Source organism: Choloepus didactylus, chromosome 7, assembly GCF_015220235.1.
Source record: "Choloepus didactylus isolate mChoDid1 chromosome 7, mChoDid1.pri, whole genome shotgun sequence".
In the NCBI taxonomy this organism is placed as follows: domain Eukaryota; kingdom Metazoa; phylum Chordata; class Mammalia; order Pilosa; family Megalonychidae; genus Choloepus; species Choloepus didactylus.
Window position 1 is genome coordinate 88,248,905 of NC_051313.1, and position 10,533 is coordinate 88,259,437.

Consider the following 10,533-nt stretch of genomic DNA (forward strand, 5'->3'; position numbering starts at 1 on the left):
CCTTGCTGAAGTCCTCTATGAGAGGATAAAAGGCAGAGACATTTTGGAGAGAGCTCAGAGAAGCTGAGGTATGTAATCCAGAGTTTGTCACTAGAGAAGTAAGAAGGACCTATGAGAGAACCTAAGACAGAAGTCCGGAGACATTTTGGATAAAGCCACAGAAACCAGAAGCTAAACCCAGGAGAGGACCAGCAGACACTGGCCATGTGCCTTCCCATGTGACAGAGGAACCTTGAATGCCAGCTGCCTTTCTTCAGAGACGGAACCATCCTATTGACACCTTAATTGGAACATTTTCATGGTCTTTGAACTGAAAATTTGTGAACTAAAAAACCCCCATTTAAAAAGCCAATACATTTCTGGTATATTCCATTCTGGCAGCTTTAGCAAACCAAAACATACACTTACCACTTGCATGGGGTGGCATTCCCAAGCAATATAACTCCAGGAAGAGCTAAGCTGAACATGCCAGGAGCTAATACCACTTTATATGGTCCATGAATGAGCCTTTCATTTTCATGTATGCTAGACTACAGAGAGTAGCTAGTCCATAATGCGGTTGCAACTGAGGCCTCAGCTGAGGCTAAGGAGTCTTGGAAAGGATGGCTCCTCACTCACTTAGTCTTCATTTGAAGCAAAGAGGCCTGATTTCATCCTCACATCAATCTTTCATTGGCCTTGTTGGGAGGGGATTGCTTTTGGGCAAGGTAGTTTCCTGCAGCCAACGGATGTCCAGTAACATTGCATCTATGACATGTCAGTTGATAATGTTCTCAGCACATAAAGTTTGAGATTGAATTGACCAATTAGAGGATAACTGAGTGTAGCAACTCATTGTTCACTATATTAGTCTACCTGTAAACAGAAAATTATGATCATGTTTTCAATGAAATTTTCCTTAGAGCTATGCTTTACAGAATTGGTGCCTTAGGAGTCTGCATAGGATCCACGGGGACCACTACAGGAGATGCTGGAGGGTGATAGATAGGAAAAATTAAATGGTGAAGCTTCTAATCCTTCCCTCTGGCTTCAGCCAGAAATAATTTGTTTTTATGTTTTTACATGAATAATATACTTATATATATTGTATTCTTCAAATGATTGCATTAAAAAATGTTTCTCCTAAAAAAACAAAAAAGATTGACAACTTTTCTCCTTTAAGGGGAAGACACTGTTTCCTACCATATATGTGTCATCTATTTTACCTTCTTATCTTAGTTCCTGATTAGTTTGCAATCATCGACACTTAATTGTTCAGGTTTAATGGAGATCTTCACAATCAGCTCCAATTTATATTCTGAAGGTTATAATTTTCCTAGATTCAATTAAGAAGGCTCTATTAACTGATTTAGTTAATCATATAGCCCTTCTTGGCCTATTGTATGAGTTTGAATTACTGTAAGTGTTTCAGATAAAACCATCTATCAGATGATTGATAGCCAGATAGATAGATAGATGGATAGACAGATGGATAGATGTAGAGATAATAGATAGACGGATGGTGATAAAGTTGCCTCACTACATTCAATCTTAGAAATTCAAATATAATAATATCATATATAAAGACACAGTAATATACTTACAATAATAAAACTGGTTGATAAATACAATGCTCTCACATATCAAGAATACTTTCTAATGCTTAACACTAAAAAATATATACGTACAGTAAGAAAATCAGGTCGAACCAAGCTTTTTTGAAAAGCTTCCATTTTTCTGGTATTCATTACATTGCCTGAAAATTTCTTAAATCTCAGAGAAATTCTCCTAATGAAAACAACCAATGATAGAGTTTAAAAACACATTTAAGCACAGATTTCTGGTAAATCTCTTCAAAGCAAAGCACTGAATGTGGCTTTTACAAGTAAAGTAGCATTTCTTTTTGCAAAACTTAGCTGGCAACCTGGAATTTTCCAAGTCTTCTTTAGAGGACTTCCATCACTAAGTTCTTCATTAATTTCTAAAGATTGGGCCTCTTCACAGAGATTTATATAAGCTTGCTTGAATTTACTGTTGGCTGATTAAATAATGAGTGGAAATAAAATTACGTTATATGAGACACCTAACCCACAAGGCCGGTATGATATAGCAAAGTAGATTTTCTGTTTACTTTTTTCTGCTTTCTTCTATCTTACCTAATATCTCTCAGGGACTATATATGAAGTTCTGTTAAGATGATAATCTGAAAATATAAAATTAGATCCCTTCAATCAATTTCTAGGGTTCTACCTCCTCTACAAAGCCTCAGCCTAAATATTACTGGGTTTATGTGTTAACATTAGAAGGCTCCTTGAATATGATTTATGTAAATAGATTCAATATTGAAGTTTCAGGTGTTTCTATGTTTGGATCACTTCTCAGAATAGCCTGAATAGCTTGCAATCTAACATTCTGAGTCACAGAGTTGGCACTGTTTCATTAGCTAGAATTAGAATCCCTGGCAAACTGCTCACAACCATTCCTATAAGCCATCTATTAAATTAAACAGCATCATCCTTCAAAGACCTTTCTATAACTGTATTTGAGCAATTATTATGCAGAACACCTCCATAAAGCCCTTGATATTTTCAATAACTAACTCTCAGAACTATTAGATAAAGGCTATTTGAAATATTTATAAACCCAGTACTGCTGTGTGTTCCTCTTGAGACTTGCACTTTAGGGAGTAGTATGATGTGAGTCCTATATTGGGACTGTCCCTGCTAAGTTAATTGTGGTTGACAGGTCTCATTCTTTGAGTCTCTTGGCCTCAGGATCCCATGTGAAGATAATGACAATAATCATTGTTTGTGATAGGATCATTGCTTTCTGAAGTGCCATAATAAAAAGCTCTAGGATGTATCTCTATACCTTTAAAAATACAATGTACTAGTCATATAACTACAATTTCTTTACTTAAAAGAATAGTTGTTATTCTCATGTCTATCATTGTTTTATTTCTATTTCAGACTAATACTCAGTTGTTAACTGTTACAGGAAAAGACAATGAAATAAATTATTTGGAAACAAAAGAGGACTGAATTTTACTTTGTCAGAGTCTGCTACTTTATAGCTAAAATCTTTAAGTTACGGTTCATAATTCAATTTAAGATTTAAATTCTTCAGAGCTACAAACACACACACACACACACACACACACACACACACATTCCATTCTTAGTCTATCTTCAAGAGAATACTCTCTCCTGGGATTTTTTGTTCTGCTTTTTAAGTACAATTTTATTGAGATATAATCACACACCATAGAATCCATCCAATTTATAAAATCAATGGCTCACAGTATCATCATATAGTTGTGCACTCATCACCACAATCAATATTTTTAATATTTTCATTACTCCAAAATAAAGAAAAAAATAAAAATAGAAAAGAACACCAATAATTCCATACTCCGTATTCCCCTTCCCCATTTTTTGTCTTTATTTTATTACTTATCTGCCCATACACTCGATCAAGGGAGTCACAAGGTTTTCACAATCACACAATAACACATTAAAAACTAGTTATACAGTCATTATCAAGAATCAAGTCTACTGGATTATAGTTCAACAGATTCACCTATTTCCTTCTAGATATTTAGTTTAGAAACTAAAAAGGAATAGCTATATAATGCATAAGAATAACCTCCAGAATGACCTCTCAACTCTATTTGAAATATCTTAGCCAATGAAACTTTGTTTCACTTCTTTTCTCCCTTTTGGTCTAGAAGGCATTATCAATGCCACAATGTCAGGACCAGGCTCATCTCTGGAAGTCATGTAACATATAGGAGGGAAGGTGGTGAGTTTATTTGCAGAGTTGGCTGAAAGAGAGAGGCCATATCTGAGCAACAAAAGAGGCTTTCCAGGGGAACTCTTAGGCATAATTTTAAGTAGGCTGAGCTTCTCCTTTGAAGGAATAAGTTTCAAAAGGGCAGGCCCCTAGATTGACTTAATGAATTGAGAGTCCCTAATGCTTGCAAGAAAATCAGGAATTCCCCAGGTCAGGAAGTTTAATATTTCCACATTTTTCCCCAGTCCCTCAAAGGGACTTTGCAAATACTTTTTTAAAAATTTTCTGCCCAAAATACTCTGGAATGTATTGAGATATTACATTATACTGCACAGAATAACAAGATTTCATTCCCTATTCTATGTTCCATGTAATTATGTTGTTTAAAAAAAACTGAACATACAGGTTAAATTAGATAGTGTGGAACAGAGAATGTGAATTTTGTACCAAATAAACATCTCTTAAATAACACTTAAAACTCAGGAATGGAAGTGACTGTTGTAAGAGCTTACAATCTAGGAACCTTTACAATAAGCCTTATTGAACATTCTGTACTCCTGCATCATCAATGACCAATCTCTGCCCACATTCCATCCCCTGATAACCTATGCTCTCAAATTCAATTCTCAGCATTTGCTCATTATAGTTAGTTTGTATTTGTTAGGCTTTACAATATTTGTCCTTTCCTTTCTGGGTTATTTCACTCAACATAATGCCCTCAAGATTCATTCACTTAGTTGCATGCCTCATGACTTCATTTCTTCTTGTGGCCACTCAACATTCCATGGTATGTATGCCCCACAGTTTGCCCTTCCATTTACCTGTTGATGTACCCTTAGGCCACCTCCACCATATAATTATTTTTGATATAAAATTTAAAGTGGGACTATATTGCTGAATATGTTTATCCCTCCCTAAATTTGCTTTTATGTTATTGGAGATGAAAGACTTGTCACATGTTGATGTTTTTACACTATAGTATCTCAACTTAGTGCTAATCTATGCTGAATTATAAAATTTCTATATTAATAATGCTTCAGTAGCCAGGAATTTCTTCATATTAAGGAAAAATGAATTATATTTCAGAAAGCTAAGAGATTCTTTATAATCACATCAACTCTAAGTGTGGAATTTTACAAAAATAAATTAATGATACTTTTATTAATAGTATCTACTTATATGATTCAACACACATTTCTTTTCATCATATCTTGTCCTATATGGTAAATTTTTTTCATCTAGTTGCAAGTCTTTTGGAGAAATTGGTCAAGGCAAATATAGCTTTATTTAGCTTCGTATCTTACATTGATTTAAAAATTGAACCATGAAACTAATCAGATTTGCCATATTCATCATTTTTTCTTTTCCTTCTTTCTTTTAATATATCTTTACCCTGACTTATTACAAAAATAAGGTTTTTCAATGCTTCCTCACTAGCATCCCTAAGAGGATCATTGAGTCATTAGAGTGGTTGTACCAATTTCTTCCCTGGCTTTTCCACCAGAAAAGACTATCTAACTCATTATTCCACCAACAAAAGTATCAGACAGTCAGCTGGCTATAAACCAGGAAGTTACATGTGTCTCATACTGCTAGCCTTGACTAAAGGACCCAGATGCCTGTTCTGATGAGGAGCCAGGGCAGCATTTGGAAGAATTTCTGTATTGGGTTATTATAATAACACATGGTAGAATTTCACTAATAGAGATATTAATTTTGACTGATTTAATGTAATTTCACTGATGAGAAACATCAAAACAGTAGCCCAAGCACTTTAATTCAAGGGTTCTAGCCCATATATAAAGTTAATAGAATTGCTGATTTTAGCTCCCAATCTATCTTTTTTTGTTCAATTGCATTTAGAAAGAATTCTGTTATCTCAATGAGACAAAGTCAAACATAATTCCTAAAAATATTCATTTATATTTTAACAAATGTTTACCCATTTGGTAGTAATCATTATGGTGTCTATTTAAAAATAAATGCAGTATATCACAGTTGGTTAACTGTTTTTATGAGTTGCCCCAGATTTTATAATAAATAAATTTTGAAGTCATTCCAATTTTCTTCTGTGTATTTCTGATAAAACTCCTAACCCCAAATAGTTCAGTCTTATAAGTAGGCACAAAAGGCAAATGTATATATAAGTATGGAATTCACTATCATGAGAAAAAAACCTGGTGTCTTCCAGGGGCCACAAATTCTTTTTTTTTTTTTTTGGAATTAGATTCAATGATACTTGATATTTGTTTATTAAAAACTGAAGTTTCAAAGATGAAAACTTTAAGGGCCCTGCTTTTGGTTAATGTACAATTGTGATGCACCACGTTTTATTCATAACTGTTTTAGCATGCACAACCCTTTCCCTGAACACTATATCTTATAATAATACTGAAACTTTCAATCAGAGTTTACGGTATTTATTTTGAGTATCTGTCTGGTTCACATTCTTTTAGGATCCAAATCCTTTCCAAACACTTGGGAAAATATATGTGTCTATTCTTTGGGATTATTTTATAGAAATATATGTGAATCATGCATATGTAGCATAAGCATGTGTAGCAATATGCAAAGACTTACACACAAGAAGCAGTGTAGAGAAGAGATGTATTTTAATGAGAGAAAATGTCCAAGGGAGCAATACTTAAAATAGCAGCCTATGACTAGAGAAGACTTTTGTTTATAAATGACAAAGCAACACTATAAACAGACTTTACGAAGTTCCTTACTTTTACCCATTAACTGAATCTTAACTAAACATAGATCAGTTGTGGTAAAAGAACAAAGTTCAAACCTTCATATCACCAATACCCATTAAGTAGTATAAATGGTAGGATGGATTTTTAAAATTAGTATTTTTCAATTGTATGATCTAATGTTCAGAGAGGCATACTTTTCTGAAAGTGTAAGGTTGTACCCTTAATTTTTAGCAATGATTTTCCCTTTTTACAAGATTTTGATTAAAATTCTAAAAATTCTAAAATAAACTGTTAGCTTATTTTTCTTCAATTCTGAAATTCAACTTGTAAAATAATGAAATTCAACTTGTAAAATAATGAGCAAGACTGCTATAGCATTTCATAAATCGATGCCAAGGACACCTACTCTAACATGAGTACTTCAGAAACAAATATCTCATTTTATTATACACCTTTAATAACTCATATTGCCTGAAAATTTGTGAATCATGGGGAATGTTTCATGGTCAAAAATAAATCATGTTTCTACAAGTGTGTTGTTTTGGTTTGCTAAAGCTGACAAAATGCAATATACCAGAAATGGGTTGGCTTTCACAATGGGGATTTATTAACTTACAAGTTTATGGCTCTGAAACATGAGAATGTACAAATCAAGGCATCATCAGATGATATCTGGACTCCTCTGCTACATTGCAATGCACATTGCAGGCATCTGCTGTCCCAGGTTTCATTACTTCAGCTCCTGACTTCAGTGGCTTCTCTCTGTTTTCTTTGTGTCCTCTCTCAGCTTCTGTTTTTCCCTTCTGTCTTTTATCCTCTTATAAAGGACTCCAGCAAGAGGATTAAAGCCCACCTTGAATGAGGTGAGTCACTTCTCAATTGAAATAACCTAATCAAAAGGTCCCACCTATAATAGGTATACCCCCACAGGAATGAATAAAAGAACGTGATCTTTCCTGGGGTATATACAGCTTCAAACCATCACTTTTGGTGAATTAAAATACGATACATCAAACATTCAGAAAAACTTTAATGAGAAACTTTACATTCATACCAATGCTACTAATATACAGTGCAAAGACAGTAGTAAGGGTGCTTTGAAATAACATATCCTGGTTTGTTTTTTGGGCAATGGCATTTCTTACACACTTGTTTGAATTTCAGTAATTCAATTACTTTACAGATTTTATTAAGAACCTATAATATCCTGGTCTAGATTTGCCACTACTGAGAAGAAAATAATTAAAATACAGCCTTCACCGGAAAATGATAACTCTGGAAAGAATAAGGTGCATACTGATAAGGACACAGAGGTTTCTTTGATAGCAAATGAAGAGGAACAGGGTGCCTAATTTGGTGGTGGAACTTGGGGAAACATCCCTTGAAAACTAATGTTTTAGGCAATCTTAAATATAGATAGAAAGCAATCAGGCAGAAAAGAGGTAAAGAGAGATCCAGGAAGAAAGATACAGCATCTACATGTATCTGGAGGCTTGTGGTGTCATGTTTTCTTTTGTGAACTGGAAGAAGCTGTCTAGTCAGACATGAAATATATTGTCTTAGCTTGCTAGAGCTGCTATAACAAGGTGTCCAAAACTGGTGGCTAAAAATATCTGAGATGTATTGTCTCACAGTTCTGGATGCTGGAAGTCTGAAATCAAAGTATTGGAAGACCCATGCTCCCTGTGAAGTCTGTAGGTTCTCCTGGTAGATTGCTAGAGATCCAAGATATTCTCAATTTCTGTCTCTGTCACATGGTCATCTTCTCTCTGTACCTGACCCTGTCCAAATTTCCTATTATAAAGACACCAGTCATATTGGATTAAAGGCTTATCTTAATACAGTTTGGCCTCATCTTAACAAATAACATCTTCAAACATCCTACATCCAAATAAGATGCTGTCTGTGAAACTAAGTGTTAGGACTTGAAGAAACTTTTTTGATGGGATACAAGTTAGCCTACAACATATATGATGAAGGTTTTTGTTTCCCATGCTAAAAAAAAGGGGGGGGGGTGCATTTATCAAAGAGGCAAATGGGATCTTTCCAAGGAAAAAGACACTATATTTTATAGAAATTAATCAATCTCCAAATTCTACAAATAATATTGAGCAGAGCTAGGTATATAAGTTTGGTTCCTGAGTCTATATTTTTAATTCCTTATTCTAAACTGCCATAGAAGAGTCCCAAGCTCACAGCAAGTCTCAGTACACATCAGTTTTTGTTGTCATTATCATTGTTATGACTCATTCTAGAAAACAGAGTCCAAAGAGGCAATTTAATGTTTAAGGTTATGCATTACAAAAGTGTCAGAGGTGATTTTGGAATTTGCATTGTTTGATTCACTTCAAACCCCATGCATGTTTAAATATTCTAAACCCTCATTCTATAATGAAAATGTTGCTCTAACAAGAGGTATTACTTATAAGTCCTATATAGATATATATATTGATAGAAGCAACCGTTAATATTTGCAATCATTGTCTATAAAACACATTGTGTATAGTATAATATTACTATAATATTATTAGTGGATCAAATGTGCACATATTCTTATCTCTCATGCAGTTTTATAGATTAAGTAATAGAATTCTATTGTTCTTTAAAAATCTTTACACTTATTTTTTCATTTGTCTTATATTATTGCAATGAATCTGGCAAAGAGCTTCTTCCTCATACATGTACCATTACCACAGACTCTCTAGACCTCAGATCTCAGTAAATAAAATGGATCCTGGTTTGATAGTATTTTGGTCCACCAGCAGAATCAAACACAAATCCAGTCCTGAACTAGAGATCCAAGTATGACAAAGACACAGGAACATGAGTTCAGAAAAAATAAATAAATAAATAAATAAATAAATAAATAAATAAATAAATCATATGAGTATAAAAATGGTAGAGTGAGATGATTGAAGACTCCATCCCACCACAGAAGCAGTGAACAACCAGCAAAAAGTGACAGAAACACCTTTCTCAAAGCTCCAGTAAACATTTAAAAGACTACAGTGCCAGTCCAAATCAAGTGAAAGGTTACTTAAAGCAGTAGGATCACCTAGTGTCCTGGCTGCCTCCCCCACCCCACTCACCACCTTTGTATAGAATAGGCCAGGACTGCTGACTGTAGGACATACAGTACAGTGCCCAGAACTGTGTGGAAACTGTTTCCTAGAGAAGAAGGGACCTTCAGAGTCCTGTAAATGGGGGAATTCCATGCTCAAGATGAAATGAATGGGCAGAAAGGATTAAAATGGGCCTCTACTCTTTGGCCTGGAGCTATTCTCCAAACTCATTGTTCCAGTTTGCTAATGCTGCTATTATGCAAAAATACCAGAAATGGATTTGCTTTTATAAAAGGGATTTATTAAATTACAAATTTACAATTCTAAGGCCATGCAGTGTCCAAGATAAGACATCAACAATTGGGTACCTTCACTGGAGGAAGTCCACTGGCATCTGGAAAACCTGTTAGCTGGGAAGGCATGTGGCTAACATCTGCTGATCCCAAGTTGTGTTCCAGCTCCTCTCAGCTCCTGTGCATTCTTGGTTCTTTCTTCCAGATTGTTTCTATCTAAGCACCTGGGGGTCCTGCTTAGTATATCCCTGAGCAAACTCTGGGGTTCATCTCTTAGCTAAACATCTTGTCTGCAACTCCAAACATTTAAGCATGAGCATCAGCAAGCATCTGGGCCTGGAGCTCTCTTTTTAAAGGACTCCAGTAAACCAATCAAGACCTACTATGAATGGGAAGGGTCAAATCTCCATGAAAAAACCCAATCAAGAGATCACACCCTATTCAAAAAGATTATCAGTCTGCCCCTCACAAGACTGCATTAAGAATACAGCTTTTTCTGGAAGACATAATATATACAAACAGGCACACTCATTTTATGGATAAGCCCCGAAGGAAAGCACTCATGAGTCAATCTGCAAGGATTGGGAAGGGTGTTTTTGTTTTCCCTTTTTTTTTTTTTTTTGCTTGCTCCTGGCAGTCAGTGAAGGCACTGTTACAATACCAGCTGGATACAAGCTTAAGGAACAGATGCCTCAGAGTCTAAAATCC